The sequence below is a fragment of the Mastomys coucha genome, unplaced genomic scaffold, assembly GCF_008632895.1.
Source record: "Mastomys coucha isolate ucsf_1 unplaced genomic scaffold, UCSF_Mcou_1 pScaffold13, whole genome shotgun sequence".
NCBI lineage: Eukaryota > Metazoa > Chordata > Mammalia > Rodentia > Muridae > Mastomys > Mastomys coucha.
The window spans coordinates 27,117,820-27,138,367 of NW_022196895.1; the positions used below are offsets into that span (position 1 = coordinate 27,117,820).

At 38.0% G+C, this 20,548-nt stretch overlaps 1 protein-coding gene across 1 annotated transcript in view; it reads right to left on the bottom strand.

Moving 5' to 3' along the window:
• The window catches only part of Rit2 (Ras like without CAAX 2), a 334,685-nt gene that overhangs the window by 177,536 nt on the left and 136,601 nt on the right, over positions 1-20,548 (bottom strand). The window lies entirely within an intron of this gene.

The following is a 20,548-nucleotide window of genomic DNA, read 5'->3' on the forward strand; positions in this document are numbered from 1 at the left end:
ATGCAGGGAGCCTGTGTTTAACCCCAAACAGAGAAAGAAAGAAAGGAATAAAAGGTGGGAAGGACATATCAAAGTTAGACTCTTGATTACCTTTGCCTTTCTGAGATTTTAGTGTGGATAATACAGACGCACCCATACATTACAGTACTCTTAGGTTGGGTCAGAGAAGCTCATAAGTAGAAGGACCTGGATGCCTGAAGACAGAGTAATTTCTACACTCTGCTAACTCTTTCCTCTTCACTTTCTGCAGAATACAGGCTACAATCCAGATGGTCCCAGTGTCCCCATCTGACTACCCCTGCTGTATCAGCCTTTCATGCTGCTTCCTATCTGCATTACAATTTCCCAACATTTGAAAATTCTAACATTTAAACTGTAATCCATAGAGTTTCTTCATGTCAAAATATGCTATTTATTTATTCTTAGTCTGAATCTACTGCTAAAATTATAAAGAGTGATTATATAGATGCAAAAGATAATCTAAAATTTGGGCTTGTCTATGAAAATGCTTTTTTCCTCTGGGTCATCTTTCCAGCCCCATGTATCACAGTCAAGCTGCTGTACAAACAAGGCTACAGTGTATGTTCTTAAATTCTATCTCTCACTAAGGTTCCAGTGTGCCCGAGAAGTAAACTTGCTAAAAGAGAACATCCCTCTATTTTTGAGAAGTTGTGACAATTTCACTGCCAAAGATATTGTATATAAAATAATGCTATTATATATAAAATAATATATACATAATATATATTGCTATTGGATATAATTCTATTGGATATAAAAGTGGCTGTTTCTTTTTTCAGTTCTGTAGGCTGCTGGTTTGCCTATTGATGATATACTTTGCCTTATAGAAGCTTTTAAGTTTCATGAGGTCCCATTTATTAATTATCAATATTAGTGCCTATGTACTTGGTGCTCTGCTCAGGAAGTTATCTCCTATGCCAATGCATTCAAGGCTATTGCCTACTTTCTTTTCTATAAGGTTCAGTGTGTCTGGTTTTATGTTGAGATCTTTGACGCACTTGGACTTGAGTTTTGTACAGGGTAATAAATATGGGCCTATTTACATTCTTCTATACACAGACTTCTAGTTAGACCAGCACTGTTTGTTGAAGATGCTTTCTTTTTTCCCATTGTGTATTTCCAACTTCTTTATTTAAAAAAAAAAGTGTCTATAGGTGTATGGATTTGTCTAGGACATTGATTCAATTCCATTGATCAACATGTCTGTTTTAATACCAATACAATGATGTTTTTATTACTATAGTTCAGCTTGAAATCAGGGATTTCTTTTATTATTTGGGATTTTTTTTTTTTTTAGCTAATCTGGGCTTTTACTTTTCTACATGAAATTTAGTATTGTTCTTTCAATGATTGTAAAGAATTGTGCTGGAATTTTAGTGGATATTGTGTTGAATCTGTAGATTGCTTTTGACAGGATCACCATTTTTACTATGTTAATTCTACCAATCCATGAGCATGGGAGATCTTTCCATCTCCCATTATTTTCTTCAGTCTGTCCTCAAAGACTAAGATTTTGTCATACAAGTCTTTCATTTGCTTGGTTAATGTTATTTTACCAATCCCACATCTGAGAGAGGGCAAATCTCCAAAGTACATAAAGAACTCAAGAAACTAGGCATCAATGAAACAAATGATTCAGTTTAAAAATGGGGTGCAGATCTAAGCAGAGAATTCTCAATAGTGGAATCTCAAATGAAACCCTTAAATATTCAACATCTTTAATCATCAGAGAAATGTAAATTAAAAGGACTCGGAGATTCCATCTTACATCCATCAGAATGGCTAAGATCAAAACCTCAAGAGATGCTGGCAAGGATATAGAGCAAGGAGAACACTCTTCCATTGCTGGTGGGAGTACAAACATGTACAGCCACTATGGAAATTAACATGACGGTTCCTCAGAAACTTGGGAATTGAACTACCTCAAGATCTAGCTAAACCACTCTTGGGCATATACCCAAAAGATGTGCCATCCTACCACAAGAACACTTTCTCAGCTATGTTCATAGAAATTATAGATTATTTAAAATAGATTTTTTAAAAGTAGAATAATTGCAAAACAAGAGTATTACTCTGCTATTAGGAGAAAAATGGCATCATGAAATTTGTAGGTAAATGGTTGGAATTAGAAAAAAAAATCATCCTGAGTGAGGCAACACAGACTCAGAAAGATAAACATGATATGCACTCACTTATAAGTGGATATTAGCTGTTATGTAAAGGATAATCACACTGAATCCACAGAGGCTAAGTACAAGAAGGATTCTAGGTGCAATGTATGCATCTCCCTGGGAAGAGAAAATAGAATCGATTTTTGTGGGTCGACTGGGGGTAGGTGAGGATGGAAACAGAAGGGATCAGGTCGAGGAGGCAGGGGCAGAGGGAGAGAGTACTAGAGAGAGACTGGAATGATGAAGTCATGGAAACCTAGTGCAGTGGTAACTCCCTGGAACCCATAAGAGTGACCCAAGCAAGGACTCCTAGCAATGATGGATATGGAACCTAAAACCACCATCTTCTGTAGCTAGGCAAGGTTCCTAGAAGTGGTACTGGGACTCCAACCTATCCACAAAACCTACAACCATGCTGGTGGCAAAATGCATTTGGGCAACGATGACTCAGAGTTTATGGGTGTGACCAACCAATGACTGGTCCAACTTGATGGCCTAGACACAAGAGGGATCCCATGCCCAACACTCTCTGGATGATCAGAAATTGCAAGCTGGGTGGCTAAGAGATCTAGGCTAGAACCAAATGTAACTGGCAAAAAGAAAGTATCAATGAAATCATCTGTAATAATATACACCTCAATTGGTGAGTAGCCCAAATATCCTCAGAGAGCAGATGCCAAACATTAGACAGAGATAGGGAAATTACATAGAAGAGGGATGTGAAGGATTATAGGAGCCAGATGGGTCAAAGACATAAGGAAAATATGGCCTACAGAATCAATTCAGTAAGGCTCATAGGGACTCATAGAGACTAAAGGAGCAATCACAAAGACTATATGCGTTTACATTGGGCCCTTTCCACACATGCTGCAGTTGCATAGCTTGAGTTTTATGCAGGATTTCTAGTAGTGGGAATGGGGCTATCTTTGGCTCTTTTACCTGCTTATGGGACCCTTTTCCTCCTACTGGGTTGCCTCATCCAACCTTCAGATGAAGTTTTATACCTTATTGCATCTTGTTATGCCATGTTTGGTTGATATCACTTGGAGGCCAGCTTTTTTCAGAAAGGAAACAAAGGAGGTTTGGTGTTTTGCTATACTAAATACTGATTGCTCCCAGAAACCCAGGTGATGTTGTGCGACCTTGCCTCCTCGCAACCCCGCCAAGTTTATTGTGATTGGTGAATAAAGATGTTGACAACCAATAACTGGGCAGAAGAGAGATAGGTGGGGATTAGGGTTCCTGGGCTTAAGGTCAGAGTAGAAACATGTGGTAGAAAAAAAGAAGGTAAATAGAGGAGAAGGCACCATGGAGTAAGAATCTTAAAATAGTGGCCATGTAGATTAGCTAATTGGAGTTAAGAACAACCCAGACAAAACATGACAAATTATATAATGGAATTGTTGGCTAGGAAATAAAAATAATAGTCTATAAGATAGATATCTGCCCAGTTCTTGTGAATGATTAAGGCTTACTATAAATACAAATATTTTATGTCTCTTTTATCCAGAAACTAAATGACAGGGTAGAAATCCCAGATTGAGAGGAAATATTTCTGCAACATTTGGGTGGAGTCCTTCCTCCCCTGCTTCTGTCAGGATGTATTAAATGAGAGAAGAGTAAAAGAAAAGAATTAGAAGAAGAAAAGGTAATCATCACAGTCTAAAAGAGACCCTCTCCTTTTATCCTCTTCAATGCTACTTTCAACTAATTTGTTTACTTGGGGATAAAAAGAACCATGTCTATTTGATCCACTCATTATTTTGAGTCATGTTGTTTATCTCCCTTGTTGATTATTCATTCATGTATTTGCTCTACTTACCCATTTAATTTATTGAATGAAAGAGTTTGTGGGTTTTTTTTAATGTTTGTTGTTTTTCCAGCTGAGAATTATTTTAATTTGTACTAGACATGTGTCTTTCTATGATATATTCTATGTTTAAGATAAAACAATACATTTCATTAGTTCAGCAATAACAATAGCATAAAAGCCTAATAAATTTGGAAATAGAAGATAGGCATAGTATTAAAAAGAAATATTCACAGGGAACAATATTTAGAGAATGAATGAAAGTCTAGAAGAGATTAATAATATGATTAATAATCATATATAAACTGTATTTAAAGAAGAGCAGAAGATATTGTAAAGAGGCATCTATAAATCCAGTATTAGACACTGAAACCAAACAGTACAGTTTGAAGCTCAGCCTGAGCTACATGGAGGAACTCTATCAAAAATTAAAACAACAACAAAAAAGAGGATACCAGCCCTTGTACATGACTGTGCTCATGTTCAATTTTTGTCTTTATAGCCTGAAGGCATAATAAGGGAGTTACAATGCATGTCACTCAGGCCTGTGACTCACTTAGATTGCCATCTTTCAACACATAATATCTCAACCTCTCAATTTCCTCCTTTATGAAAAAAAAAAAAAGATTAGAATATACTTAGCCTGCCATATAAGGAAGAAGAAAGAGTCAATTGAGAGAACAAACATGAAAATGCTTTGATGAATTTTTTAAATACCATACCGTTCAATCCTATTATTACCTTCATTACAGATTCAACCAAGCAGACATTCTCATTGGGAGAATAAGCACAAGACCCCTGTGAGCAGCACTGTGCATGAACGTGGGAAGATTTCAACCACAGCTATCAGGAAAGTCACAGAATTCAAGTCGGAAACCTTTCCCCAATGGCACAGATACAATGAAATGCTTGCAGTGATGGGGTGACTCTGAATAGCTAGCCTTCTCTCTGTCACTCTCCCAGAATCTGGGCAAATGCTTGCCTTAAACATCCTCAGATCCTGATGGAACAAGGAATCTGGAGCGTAAGCTCTGTAGCTCTGTGGCATCTTAGTAACATGATATAGAAATCTCTTCACAGGAGACACGCTTGTGTTTAACATATCATGTCTGTTCTCATTAGCCCATAAATTAAAGATTCTGAAACATTCTGTTGTCTGCACTTTATCTGTTAATGTCAATAGCTTCCTGCTCTAAATGAAACTTGTTGGTTAATTATTCAGGAATATTACTAGTTTCCATTAGCTACCCATAAGCATCAAAGTACTTATGAAAACAGACTATAAAAAATGTTATCTATACAAATAATTTTTGGCATCCTCAAAGCTCTTTTGAGTAAATATTACAGTTTGACTCCTTTTCTTTGACATCTTCCCTTGAAATAATAGTGTGGGAATTCTATGAATTCTGGAACAAATAAATAATCTCTGATAAATATCACTGTGGTGATTTGGATAAAATGTCCCCATAACTCACAGATATTTGAATACTTTGTCCCAAATTGATAGTTATTTGAGGAAGATTAGGAGGTGTGGCCACGCTGGAGGAAGTATGGCATTGGGGGCCAGCATTGAGGTTTCAAAAGACTTGTTCCATTCGGGGCTCATGTTCTCTATTCTCTGTTTTTGTGTAAAGATGGGGGAGCTTTCAGCTGACATTCCAGCAGCATTCTTGTCTGCCTGCTGCCATGCTTCCCTACCCTCAGAATGATGGAGTCTCACCCCTCTGGAACCATAAGCTCCAAATAAATTATTTTCCTGCAAGTTGCTCTGGTCATGGTGTTTTATTACAGCAATAGAAAAGTAACTAATTCAGGCACACTCCAGGTTCTTAATAGTCAGAGTAAGGATTTTTGGAGGAGGGTTAGGAAAAGGCATGGACCATCTCCATTCTGCACCTACCTGGTAGAAATATGAAATATCTTTGCCTCATGTTTAAATAATAAATGCACAGACAGACAAACACACTATCAGACTAGCATTTAAGGTGCTCTCTGGTATAACAGGTACATAGTGTTGTTTATCTGTATCAGAAAGATTCTGCCGGTCTCAGGATTAGCACATACACATAGATACACATACATACACACACACACACTCACACACACAGAGACTACACATTTACTCTCCTAATACAAAAAGGCAAAGCAAAAAGCAAATCAGTCACATACCTGACACCATGCCTCATGACTGAATAAATGAAAATGAAAACAACAACAAAAACTTAAGATACCAAAAAGCCAGCCTTATTCACATTTGGGAAATGTGCAATTGTATGAATATAAAAATATCAAATGTCCAGTGAACCACAGAGATTGAAATAAGGCCAGAACAGAGGGCTGGTGAACAAGAAAGAGGTTGAGGGGAGGAAACAAGATGTAATAGTTTTCCTGCAACTTATTATTCAGAAAATGATCATGAACTTTCATACAAATCACTTTTAAAATTAATATATCATCACCTTAAATAACCCAACCTGGTTCCAATTTATCATTTCACAGCAGTAAAATATCCAAGGCCTGCATAGCAAAGGGCTAGACAGTTTTTGAAGGGCACCAAAGAATTTATATTGTTGACTTTGTGTGTACATAGGGGTGGGAGTGTTGTCAGATTTTTTTCTGGGAGACAAAGGCTCATGTATCCCTAGCTGGTTAAGGAATTACTATGTAGACTAGGGTGGCTTTGAATTCACAAAGCTCTGTGTGACTGTGCCCTACAAGTGCTGAGCTCACGGGAGAGCATAACACACCCAAGTGTTCATTCCTTTTGTTTTCATCTTTTTGAAAGAGGGAAAAATAGAACCAATAAATATGGACAAAAACTTAGCCAGTATCATTTTACTATGATGTAGGTAAAAACCAGAATTGAAAACAGTACAGAGAATAAATCTTCAGTCTCAATCTGATTCTTTCACAAGTTCAATATGTCAATGAAGACGGAAATGAGCAAACAATTTAATAAATGTAGGTAACATGGAGTAAAATTGTACCTAAAAAAAAAAATATGACTGGGAATACTATCTTTTCTTCCCCAGAAAATACCGCTCTCTCCATCATTATAAATTGCTCTGTCGTCTGCATTTTTAGAAATGCAGTGTGTCATAGATAGTATACACACTCTGCATAGCTTATTCATCAAATATTTATTGAGCACTTACACATGTCAGGCATCTAAGATTCAACGTGGCTTAAAAGAATACATATAATAAAGGAAAATATTCATAACTAAACACAGAAAAGAATGTGTAGAAATAAGATATTAAAATCAGGCTACAGGGAGAAAACTAAATTTGACCAACAGTTTGAACACCAAGAAAACCAAAGCTAAAATCTAAAATTACCACTTGCAGTTCCTTAAGACTTAGGGCTGAGGATACTGTCTTTCCTGGAGTTGATCAAAGGGCCTTGTGGGATATCAATGAGAGGAGAGGCCCTTGGTCCTGTGAAGGCTTGATGCCCCAGTGTAGGGGAATGCCAGTACAGGGAAAGGGGAGTGGGTTGGTTAGTGAGCAGGAAGAGGGAGGATGCCATAGAAATTTGGGTAGTTTTTCTCTTCTCTTTAATTTGTACTTCTCATCAAAGATTTAAAAGTTCATACCTACCTTGGGGTGGCACAGATCCACTGAAAGATATTTCTAATACTAGTTAGCTGCCTAGATAGTCTCTCCTTGGTCTGACAGGAACTGGATTTTGGTGGTGGTGGTTGGTCGGTTTGTTTTTGTTTTTGCGTGGGATTTTGTGATTGTGTGTTTTTGTGTTTGTTTGTGTGTGTGTGTGTGTGTGTGTGTGTGTGTGTTCTGATTAAAAACTACTGAAACCCACATTGGAAAGAGCCAGCATCACTGTTTAAAAAGGGTCCCAGCCATGACAGTCCAATAAGTGTGATGTCAAGGACATGATCCAGTGAAAATTAAGCAAAGAGAGAAAGCCACATGACAAAGTCTGGTTGCTACACAACAAATAAAGAGAATAAAATTGCATGAGCTCACACAAACACACAAAACTTGCAACTCTAGATTAGGTGACGTTTTTGAAAGCTCACTGTGGAAGAATAGATAGCTCTTCCACAGGAAAAATAGAAATCTTGTTTAGTCACATTTATAAACATTCTGAGATTTTAGAGTTGGATTATGAAGCAAGCACTCCTGTGTTCAAATGAGGAAAGCCAGGCTCAGAGCAGGAAAATGTCTTCCATCTGGTAAGCAGTGCAGGCAGAAACAGTATCCACATCTCCTGACCATCTTCGGTCGGGTGTGGCACACACTTCCCTCCACCTCAATTATGACTAGTGATGAAGGTCAGCCACTGTAGCCACAGGGTCTCCCTCTTCCAAACAACTCATCCTATACCTGTGTATGGAATTAATCTCCTTTAACTACTGCAGTATTATGAAGTGATTATGGTTCCAAAGGACCAATAGTTATCCATTTGCATTCATATCAATCTATTCTCATCGGCCTGTGTTTGAGACCGCATATAAACTAATACCATGCTACTTATCTACTTCTAACACCAATTAATCTTAAGCAAGCACACTCTAATGGGGTCAGTTCCCAAGGCCCCATCACGTCCACCAACTCTGGTCCTTACTGTGAACCCTAATGGTATACTCCTGGTTTGATCTTTCTCCAGCTAATCAAGAATGTACTGATTACGGGATGTAGTCTTTCTACTCCACAAGCAAGTCGAAGTTCAGAAAGTAGTAAGGACATCACTTTCTCATCATTTTTTAAAACACAGCTTAGTCAGATAAATTCAGTTTCTTAACCCACACATGCTACATACAGGCTGGCCAATAATAAATTCAAACTTAAGCATTTGATGAATCTGAGGTGCAGCAGCTGCCATGTTTCATGACGTGAATTCTGAGTGCATACCATGTGTACTTAGCAGTGTGGAAGCTTCACATCACACATTAAAAAACACTGAAGCACCTCAGCTCAGATTTAGATGTGTGTGTTATGAGCTGCAGTGTTTTTACTGGATGTACAAACTACACTCTGCTGTAGAATCATAAGGACCAATACTTTTTTTATATATTTTGCTAGCATTTCTCATCATCACGTTAATATTTAGTAGATTGTACTGTGCTACAATTTTTACTTTAAAACTTTCTGCTTGAGCTGCTGGCTTTCAAGTTCATAAAAGTAGTGAAATGAAGTTTGGTTTCATTAGGACAGACTTACCAGTGTTTAGTTCTGCCATCTTGGACCATGTGAAGTGACAGTCTCAGCACTGAGTTACAAACTCAGAATGTTGATCAGTTCTTAAAAACAGCTAAGGTACTCTATATCCTACAGTATCGAATGTTCTCCCAATGTTTAATGCTTCGTGTAAAATAAATGATCACATCCATTTATTAGCATGAATTTTAGATTTTTGTCTTTAGTAAGTGGTAAAATTAAGTGTACACCAAAAAAAAAAAAAAAAAGACTACAGGAGATAAACAGCATTTATTGTCATTTTTTAATTTATTTTTATTTACATCTCTATGTTATATAGTTCTGTACTCAAGGTCTTATAAAAGGTGGTTATAAGTTGTACTAAGTTGGTTTCTGTTGTTATGATAAATTCCATGACCAAAAGCAACATGGGGGGAAAGGACTTATTCGGATTACAAGTAATACCATGAAGTCTACCGTGAAGGGAAGCCAGAGCAGGAGTTTAAGCAAGAATTTCAAGGCAGGAACTGAAAGAGCGATGGAGAGGGATGCTGCTCACAGGTTCACCCTATTGTCTTGCTCTGGTACCTTTCAGTTTTGTTTTGTTTTTTATTAAATATTTTTCATACAGTATATCCTGATCTTGCTTTTCTCCTCCCTAAACTCCTCCCAGATCCAACTCATTCAAATCTATGCCCCTACTTTCTTTATATAAAAGAAACAAAAGCAAACAATACATACAAAACCTCACAAAAAATCAGAAACCAATATATACAAACGAAAGACCAATAAGACAAAATATGCCTACATAAAGCAAAATGAGACAAAATGTCTATAAAAATACTTTTGAGCTTGTTTTTTTGTTGTTGTTGACCAAACACTCCTGGGTGTACAGGAGGCCCTGCCTCACTATTCCCAGTGAGACTCCAATAAAAATAAAATAATATTTTCTGCTATCTTTGTGATACAACCCAGGATCACCTGCTCAAAAAATGGTACTGCCCATAGTAGGCTAGACCTCCCTGCATCAATTGGCAATCAAGAAAATGTCTGATGAATAGATATCCCACAGGCCAATCTGATGGAAGAAATTCCTAATTGAGAATTGAGGTTTCCTCTTTCCAGGTATGTTAAGTTGACAACCAAAAGTGGCCATCATACAAGTGGAAGAAGTTTAAGAAGGCCTGAGATAAATCATTCTTCCATCTCTTGGACACTGTGAACTGTCATTCTCTCCTATTTATTTACTTACTTATTTATTTATTTATTTATTGGATGTTTTCTTTATTCTCATTTCAAATGTTTTCCCCTTTCCAGGTCTCCCCTTGGGCACTGTGAACTGTCTTTCTTTCCTTTCTATCTATCTATCTATCTATCTATCTATCTATCTATCTATCTATCTACCTATCTATCTATCTATACTTATTTATTTATATTGGATGCTTTCTTTATTTACATTTTTAAATGTTTTCCCCTTTCCAGGTCTCCCCTTCAGAAACTCCCTATCCCTTCTCCCCTACCCATGTCTCTATGAGGGTGCTCCCCTACCCACCCACTACTGTCCTCCTGCCCTGGCATTTCCCTATATTGGGGTATCGAACACCCTCTGACCCAAAGGCCTCTCCTCCCACTGATGTCCAACAAGGCCATTCTCTGCCACATTTGTGGCCAGCTTCATAGGTTCCTCTACTTGTATTCTTTGCTGGTGGTCTGTTGCTGTACAGCAGCAATGTTAAAAGGGGTAGGGTACCTGGAATACGGAGTTAGAAAGAAATAGGAGGAGATAAAAGAGATAGGAGGAGGCAGGCTAGCCATACTATACCTTGCCCACATGGGAGGATAAAAAATTAGACAACACGAGCTGTGGTCACTCAGTCATCTTCACTTTAATGCCCTGTTTGTCCCAGCCAACAGTTAGAAAAGGTGAGGTAAATCCCTCCCACAGGTTCGTCAGCATGCCAGTCCAATCAGCGACTTCTTTTTGTCTCTACGGAGGTGGGACTTCCGAATGTAACTGGAACCAGGTTGGAGGTGTGGCAAATAGCAGGAGGTGGGCAGGGAGGTGTCATTATGAGAAGCAGGCAGGGTCTGAAGAACCAGCCCTCAGTCAGGAGGGTTACAGTGGTCCAGTCCCCAGGAGTTCCAGGGGTCTGGCCTGTTGATACTGTTGCTCCCTCAAAGAATCTGAGAACCCCATCAGCTACTTCAGTCCCTTCTCTGACTCCTCCATCGGGGACCTCTGAACTCAGTCCAATGGCTGGCTGTGAGCTGCCTCCTCTGAATTTGTCAGGCTCTGGCAGAGCCTATCAGGAGACAGCCATATCTGGATTCCATCAGGGAACAAACAATTCCCAGCATCCAGAATAATATCTGGGTTTGGTGGCAGTATATGGGATGGATCCCCAGGTGGGGCAGTCTCTGGATGGCCTTTCCTTCAGTTTCTGCTCTACATTATGTCTCCATATTTCCTCCTGTGAGTTTTTGTTCACCCTTCTAAAAAGCACTGAAGCATCCACATTTTGGTCTTCCTTCTTCTTAGGCTTCATATGGTCTGTGAATTGAATCTTGGGTATTCCAAACTTTTGGGCTAATATCCACTTATCAGTGAGTGTATACCATGTGATCTTTTGTGACTGAGTTATCTCACTCAGGATGATATTCTCCAGATCCAACCATTTCCCCAAGAATTTCATGAAGTCATTGTTTTTAGTAGCTGAGTAGTATGCCATTGTGTAAATGTATCACATTTTCTGTATCCATTCCTCTTTTGAGGGACATTGGGTTGTTTCCAGCTTCTGGATATTATAAATATGGCTGCTATGAACATGGTGGAGCATGTGTCCTTATTACATGTTGGAGCATCTTCTGGGTATATGCCCAGGAGTGGTATAGCTGGGTCCTCTGGTAGTACTATGTCCAATTTTCTGAGGAACCCCTAGACTGATTTCCAGAGTGGTTGTACCAACTTGCAATCCCACCAGCAATGGAGGAATGTTCCTCTTTCTCCACATCCTCGCCAGTATCAGCTGTCACCTGAGTTTTTTATCCTAGCCATTCTGACTGGTGTGAGGTATAATCTCAGGGTTGTTTTGATTTGCATTTCCCTGATGACTAAGGATGTTGAACATTTCTTTAAGTGTTTCTCAGCCATTCAATATTCTTCAGTTGAAAATTCTTTGTTTAGTTCTGTTCCCCATTTTTTTAAATAGGGTTATTTGGTTCTCTGGAGTCTAACTTCTTGAGTTCTTTGTATATATTGGATATTAGCCCTCTATCAGCTGTAGGATTGGTAAAGATCTTTTCCCATCTATTGGTTGCTATTTTGTCCCATTGACAAATGTCCTTTTCCTTACAGAAGCTTTGCAATATAATGAGGTCCCATTTGTCAATTCTTGATCTTAGCTGTTGGTGTTCTGTTCAGGAAATTTTCTCCTGTGCCCATGTGTTTGAGACTTTTCCCCCACGTTCTTTTCTATTAGATTCAGTGTATCTGTATTCATGTGGAGGTCCTTGATCCACTTGGACTTGAACTTTGTACAGGGAGATGAACTGCCTTGTTCACCCAGTTATATGAATCACACATGTTCCTCAGAATCAATTACAATCTTCTTTCATGAATGGATGTGTAGTAAGCTCAGCTGTTTTAGTAACCTTTTCCTGAATATTGTCATTACTTGTGAGACTCAGAAGCATGTAATTATACCTTCTAATCATGTTATAGAAGGAGTCAGACTTATGTCACAAGGCATATGTCTTTAGCACCTTTGTGCTCAATGCCTGTGGTGTATCTGCACAGCACAGTATACTTGCACATACTAAAGTTTTATTCTGCTGCCTTGGATGAGAAAAGAGCATCCCAAACACATAACTTGACTTACTTGTTCTACAGAGAAATGCACATATTTCAGACAGCTTCTAACTTTAAATGAATTTCTGAAAACTTCTAAGTTGTATCTGTCTACATAATTATGTTTACAGTTCAGAGAGGAAAATATTGTCAAAATCTGTCCATTCAAATGCCACTCTTGTACAGCAAAGTGAGCCTATGTTTTGTACTCAGCCAACATTTATCCAGTTTTAACAATGAATTTGTAACCTGTGTGCTTTATCTTATAAATAACCATGTGAAAAGAAATTGTTTACCCCAATGACTTCAGTATCCTGCAGGAACTGTGCTCTGTAAACAACTTGGCTACACTCAGGTGACTGCTTCTTCCCACTGACAAATCCAAAGTGAGCTTAACTCTTATGTTTAAAATCTTAGAATAATTTTCATCTATTTAAATATATTAATCTTTATATTTCATCTAGATAAATCAGTTTGTCAGGAAATTATTGAGAGTAGTGAGCAATGATAAGACATGAAAAATCTGAGCTTTAAACCAGTAACTACCAGCAGTATCACGGAGTTATTATAAGATGGGAAATATGGACATTCTTGTAAATTGTTAGCAAGTTGCAACAGTCAATGCAAGAAATATAACAACTATATATTAATACCATGTTAATATGGATAATATAAAATATATAGTGTCATATAATATGCATATCAAGTAATCTATAAGCACAGATTCTCATGTCATACAGCACATGGGTTTTATATTTAAAAATTTATTTTTTTGCCCACTACCTATGAGAAAATTATGCAGTACTTTCTATGTCTGTTTTTAGGACTATCTTTTAAATGGTCGTTAATGGTTTAAGAAATTAGAAAAGTCCTCTTTCCTTTGTCTCTCACAATCACAGAATCATTAGTACTTAGTATGTTTTATTGAGAAATCAAATTATGGAAACAGTATCTCAAAAGTTCATAAACACTAAAGTTGGAAGCAGATGAAAAAAATTTCCAAACATATCTTGACGATATCTTAAAACCTCCAAACATTGTTATTAAAATATAGGGGAAAAGACCAGGAGCAACTGCTTCCATGCTTCCAACACCAGGAGCTTGGAAACCAGGTAGGGGTAAGCTAGAATAGATGCAGAGGCTCCTAGAAAGAAAGCATAGCAGGCACCAAAGGGACTCAGCACTGCTTCATGTACCCTGCCTCCACATCCTCCTGCATCCTACAGAGATCTCCAGATAACTGTGCAGAAAATACAATAAAAATGGTGATAAACAGTTGTTCTACTCCATTTTATTTTGTATTATTTGTATTGTAGTACAGCTTTGTGTTGCTTCAAAAAATTCTAATCCCTGGTTAGCTGAATTGGTGGATATGACAGTCATGGCTATGGAGAACCAGCTGTCTCCTCTTCCTCCTCCTCCTCCTCCTCCTCCTCCTCCTCCTCCTCCTCCTCCTCTTCTTCTTCTTCTTCTTCTTCTTCTTCTTCTTCTTCTTCTTCTTCTTCTCTTCCTTCTCCTCCTTCTTCCTTATTTCTTTCTTTTTAAATATTTTGATAGTTAAAATAAAATTATATCATTTCTCCCTTGTTTCACCCTCCAATCTCTCTCATGTATCCCCCACTCCTTGATCCCTCTCAAAATCATGATGTTTTTAACTGTTATTGTTACACATACAGAGAGAGAGAGAGAGAGAGAGAGAGAGAGAGAGAGAGAGAGAGAGAGACCTGAACATATAAATGCAAGCTGGTCAGTCTGTTTGGTGCTAATTGTATGCATATGATTTCAGGGCTGACCACTTGGTGTTGGTTAGCAGTTAGGGAGTTCATTCCTGGGGAAAGCTATCTCTCCTGCCCTGCTCGCAGTACTCCTTAAACATTTTCACTTTCTCGGTTTTTTCCAGCCTAAGAAACGTATCAAAAACTAAAAAATTAATTTAGTTTTGCATAATGAATTATCTGGCTACAGATTTGGTTTACAAATTCCCATGGGGGTGGGGGAAATGTGTCCTCATGTGCAAATTACTCTCTTGTTAGCTATTCTACAACTAATGTTTATGTTACTTGAAACTCTGAAATGAAGCAGAACATAGATTGAGAAGCAAGTTGGACAGAAGCAAAGCAGAAAGTGCACTCTGCCGAGCAATGACTCCTCTGCAGGGCTGGGGAAGCTGCCCCTAACTGCAAACTTCTTGGTCTTCAGTATCTCAAAGCTGAATCTATTTTCCTCAGCTCTAAACTGACTGTAAAAGACTGTAAGTAAGACATGGATTCAGAGAGCTACCACAGACTTTCAAGAAATGTAGATCAAACTGTATTGGAGAAAATAATATTTATATTGGATATTTTCTTTATTTGCGTTTCAAATGTTTTCCCCTTTCCAGATCTCCCCTTGAGAAACCCCCTATCCCATCCTGCCTCTATAAGGGTGCTCCCCCACCCACCCACACATTCCTATCTCCCTGCCCTGATATTCCCCTTCACTGGGGCATTGAAGCCCCTCAGGCCTAAGGGCCACTCCTCCCACTAATGTCCAATAAGGCCATCCTCTGTTATATGCAGCCAGAGCCATGGGTGACTCCATGTGTATTCTTTGGTTGGTGTCCAGTCCCGAGGAGCTCCAGGAGGTCTGGCCAGGTGACACTGTTGCTTATTAGAAGGACTTTTATCCTTTTATTGAAAATAGATTCCTGTCTCATACAATTCTTCCTGAACACAGTTTCCCTTCGCTCTAGAAACCTAGCAGAACAAAGAACTCAAAACTTAGTACAATGTAAATATTTGTAATAGAAAATAGATAAAACCATAAAAAGGAAAAGAATTGGCTCTGATTATGTGAAACAACAAGATGGGAACAAGACAATGTGAGTTCACTGGCTCAGACTGAGCATAGGATGATAGGAGGAAAAGTCATTACAAGGCAGTCACAGATAAAAAGTAGATTGTTCAAGTATCCCTCTACTAGGTAAGGAGTATAATTCACATGGGGATACAGCAGAGAAGAAATTTTGATTAAATAAATGATTAATATTTATGTTATAAATAAGAAAAAATATAATATATGGGCTATGACTGAAGATACTTAATGAGAAAACAAAAAACAAAAAAAGAAGCTGGACTGGGGGAGGGGTGGCATTGTACACTAACCTTCACATGCTTATCATGATGTGTGTGTGCTAACATGAACAGACCTATATATTACACAAGTACACACCCATATGCCCCACCGCAACATACACTGTCACATGCACACACATACACATATACAAAAATAAATAAATAAGAAGCAAACAGAAGGAAAAACAAAAATCAAAACAACAACAAAAGGCTCTATCAAAAACCTCCTGGTGACACAAATGCATGTTTCAGAGATTTGCAGCCAGACAAAAAATCTGAGTTTCTAAAATTCCAATCTATGAATGGAAGTATAAAATTGATAACTCCTAGACATGGGTTTATGGGATCTCTAGTTTGAGCATTGGGGGTTGTGTGGATTACAGCTAATATGCCTTCAAGTTGAGTCTCTCAAAAACAAGCAAACAAATGAACTACACAAGGAAAGGATTGGACCTTAAGCTGTGCAAACCAGGCAACACCATGCAGACCCTCTTCTAGATGGCCTAAATGCGCTCACTATAATCTCCTTATAATGTTACATTATCTGACCCATCGGTGATCTTCTCTACCAATTTTGACCGTACAGTGCATAAAGAAGCATATTTTCAGAAAGCATACTCAAGAATGTCTGCCTCTTTATGTCAACATACATACATTAACTTGCAGGAAAAGAACCTTGCAGGACTAGAGAGATGGCTCAGTAGTTAAGAGTACTGGCTGTTTTACCAACGGACTCCAGTTCAATTTCCAGCACCCTTGTGGCAACTCCCAAGTGTTTATTAGTGTCTATAACTCCAGTTCCAGGGGAGCTGACACCCTCACACATCAACTCAAGAAGGCAGAATGCCAGGATAAGGACACTAATCCACACACAAAACTTTTGACCCAAAAGCTAACCAAACACCAGCACAATGTGAGACCCAGTCCCTGACATTATTAATGATACTCTGTTATCTTTACAGAAAAGGAGCCTAGCATATCTGTCCTCTGAGCGGTTCTACCCAGCAGCTGACTGAAACAGATGCAGAGACCCACAGCCAAACATTGGATGAATTTAAAGGACTCTTATTGACGGGTTAGGGGAAGGATTGAAGTCCCTGAAGAGATAAGGAACTCCACAGGAAGACCAACAGAGTCAACTAACCTGAACCCTTAAGGCCGCTCAGAGACTGAACCACCAACCAAAGAGCATACACAGGCTAGATGGAGGCCCCTGGCACACAAGCAGCTGATGTGCAGGTGGGTCCCCCAACAACTGGAGCTGGGACTCTGAGTATTGCCTATCTGTGGAATCTGTTCCCTAACTGGGATGCTGAGACTTGAAGCACCAAGGAGGAGTGGGACTCAGGGGGCCCTCACCCTCTCAAATGAGAAGGGGAGGAGGGAGGAACTCTGGGAGGGGGACTGGGAGGGGGCAGCAATTGAAATCTAAAAGGAACAAATAAATTAATTAATGAGAAAAAGAAGGAACACCAATATGCATAAAACAAAAAATAAATAAATCCTAGAAAAAGGATGTTTTATAAAAGCTTCTTGCTAAGAAAAAAAAAGTACCAGGCGTCATAGTGCTTTGGAAGTCACTACTTTCCACACATAATAAACTTCTCCTCTCTCTTCTGCTTTCATGATGTTAACTAGATTGGTACCCCAAAAGGTGAATGCACTGAGTTCAAACACTACAAAATAAAATGTAAAATAAGTATTCTCACTTAACTTTCAGAATTCAGTGGATATGTATTTGGATATGACATCTTTTATCATCCATTTTTAAACAAAAGAAAAAAGTTTAAACTTTCAATCATTGTTTAAGACATGATTTTGCTTCTCAAATATCAAACTTCCTACTTCAACATTATAAATGTTTAGTTTTAGTTTAAAAAATGATTTAATATATAAACTATTCCATTGCTATTTTAGGAGGAAACCCAAACCAGACCTACTGACATATTTCTATAGAATAGTAGTCATAATGTACATGATAGACTACTTATTTGATTGAAAGGGATTAAATAAAACAGTTTAAGAGAAACTTTAAAATATAATTATTCAGTACATAAGGAAACATGACTTATAGGTATTAGAACTTTATCTAATACCAAGTAGTCAGCCCAGTGAATACACATACAAGAACCATTACACAAACTGACAGATTGCATTTATGTCTACAGAAATAGATCTGAGCACACAGACACACACAATGGTTAATGAAAGTCAAAAACATGAATTTGAAAGAAAAAGACAGGTATATGGAAATGTTTGTAGGGAGGAAAGGAAAAGGAGAATATATTTATATCATAATCTCAAAAATAATACATTAAGTAAAAATAAAAACTTTTTGCATAATTACACCAGCAAGAGGGGCTTTAAACATGGTACTCAGACCCTAGTCTGCCTGGCTGAAGATTCAGTCTCTGCCACTGAACTCTGCAGGACTCTGATTTTACATCAATGCAATGGTGTTAATAAATACACCTAACCTACAACATTACTATGGCAACCAGTTGCATCACCACAACTGATTCTCTTGGAAGACCACCCATAAAGCCCTTCCAAGACCATGCGGACATAGTAAAACCCAGTATATCTTTACCACTGCTTCCCCATTGGATCTTCTACTTAGCCTAAGAGACAGCGAATAGCCTTGATTGTCATGAATGGGCTGTGGACTTTGCAATTTGGATCTACCCCTTCTACCATCCCTTCTTCAACTGAAAGTTACAAATGAGTTTAAAGCCAGATATAATGTTAATGCAGGGAGAATTATTTTACTTCATATGTTTAACAGTGGTGTTTCACTTAATCTGATACTAAATGCTAAAATAAAACATTTTTATGTTTAAATCTTTTAGTTATATTTGAAATTAATTCCAAACACTTGCCCTTTCATACTAGTACAACAATCTGTATAAAGCAGCATCACAAAACTGGCTGCAGTGCCATCTGTACTCAGTTCCCAAAGCAAATGATAAAACTAGGGCAAACATAGTAGAGCAAAGAGCACTGAACCAGAGGACAACATCTCCACCCACGTCTCTCAGTCCATCACATTGTGTCAAACAAAATAAGCCATTCTACTTTCTTCTCTAAGTTTTTACAACTATAATAGTTTTAGGATGATGTCTAGCCAGGATTATTTGCTAACCATTTCATGGTAATTTGAATTAATCTGATCATCCTCCTATTTATCTACTAGGACTAAGGTCTTAGAGGTATAAACCACAGAGACTAGCCCTCTGGGAAGCCAGGGCTAGTATTTTAAGGTATCTTCCCATGTTGTAACTGAAGCTAAATAACAAAGGTTTTGGAAAGACCCATTTTCATGCCCTACGCACTCATTCGTTTGTGAAATTCTCTCCTGCAGCTGGTGGTTTTCTTTTCATTCCTCAAGGCTTAGTTTAAATGATGTAGTTCACAGTTCATGTATAGTTTCCAGAGGAGTGCCATCTCAAAAGTTTCAATCTTGTGTATGTGCATAATATGAAACACTGTGAAGCTGACTCACACATATCTCTCATTATCCATTATAGAGTCCATGTGTGTGCCTGTTCTGTGGCTACCAGCCTACCAGCTCAGCTACTAGTTTTTATCAACATAATTAATGGAATACGGCAGATTTCCACACTTAACACTTAATACATTCTCTACAAATATTTGTTAATAGAATAATTATATTTCTATAACATATATAACAACTTGCATCATTTCTCATGAGTTCTGTTTTTTTTTAACTATTAATACTAATAGTACAAGAGTCCATTTAGTAAATTAGGAAAATTCTAGCTCAGAGACATTCAGTATTTTGACAAAAGCCATATAGTTGTTGAATGGGAAGATAGAATATGCTCTTAATTTTTCTTGATTGTAATTCTAGTGTACATGTCACAACAGCATGCTAGAACATTTCCTGGCTTTTGGAGCCACAGTGTTCTTTGTTTTAGTGCACACAGTCCCACTGTTGTGCATGGCTTTAAATGTTAACTGCCCAGATACTATAAACTAAGGTCTTGATAGATCTAGTTTATGTCTTGGAAATTATGTCCATTCTGTCAAACTCAACACTGGGGCTGCTATTGCATATTTGGATTATCCACACTCTTCTAAAGAGAGAGTTAAGCAACTTTTAATGGAGAAAGGGAAATAATTTGATCTTAGATGTGGGAAGGCAGAGCCAGTCTGAAAATTTTAAGAAGCAAAAAAGAAGAGAGCAAATAGCATACATCATTCTAAGCAGATTTGCACAACCAGAGCCAAGAGCTCCTGTCATGGGAGAAAATAGACTGGCGGTACACAGAATCAGGAGAGGAACTGTCAAGACGGGATGATTTGAGGCGCTCTGAAAGACTTCATTTGCCTAAAAATACTTTCCCTTCTGACCTCCCAACCACCAGTACAAAGATTTTTTTTGAGTTTGAAAAGCAAAAGTTTTT